This window comes from Penaeus monodon, chromosome 24 (assembly GCF_015228065.2).
Source record: "Penaeus monodon isolate SGIC_2016 chromosome 24, NSTDA_Pmon_1, whole genome shotgun sequence".
NCBI lineage: Eukaryota > Metazoa > Arthropoda > Malacostraca > Decapoda > Penaeidae > Penaeus > Penaeus monodon.
In genome coordinates this window covers 31,813,031-31,813,506 of record NC_051409.1, presented here as the reverse complement: position 1 = coordinate 31,813,506, position 476 = coordinate 31,813,031, and positions in this window count along the sequence as shown.

Sequence of the window (476 nt, the reverse complement as noted above, 5' to 3'; positions counted from 1 at the left end):
GTTACAATCTTCGGTTCATACCTACATCTAACACATGAAAAGGGATCAAATCTCCTTTTAAGTGACTCATCACTAGGGATTTTTGAGACAGGAAAGAGAAACAGAGTGTACTCTCTGTCATTAGCATAATGGGTCCAGCCAATGTAAAACTATAAAAAACACAGGAAATATAAAATACTTCCCTATGGTAGCACCGGGAATCATATATCGCATTAGATATGATTATTAAAAAGTTAGTTTAAAGATACCGAAAAAAATATTAAACAGCGACCCAAAAATATGAAACTTTAACATGATAGACCCCATGTTTACGTTGCAAAGTACAATGAAATGAGGTAGCCAGAACTGTCTGGTTACATGGTACGGCTGATGTCCGTCATGACTAAAGAAAACTTATAAGTACCAAACTTATAAGAAAAGCGACTGAGCTCCAAAATGCACAGAAAATTGATACTGATGTTAAATGATGAAATGGT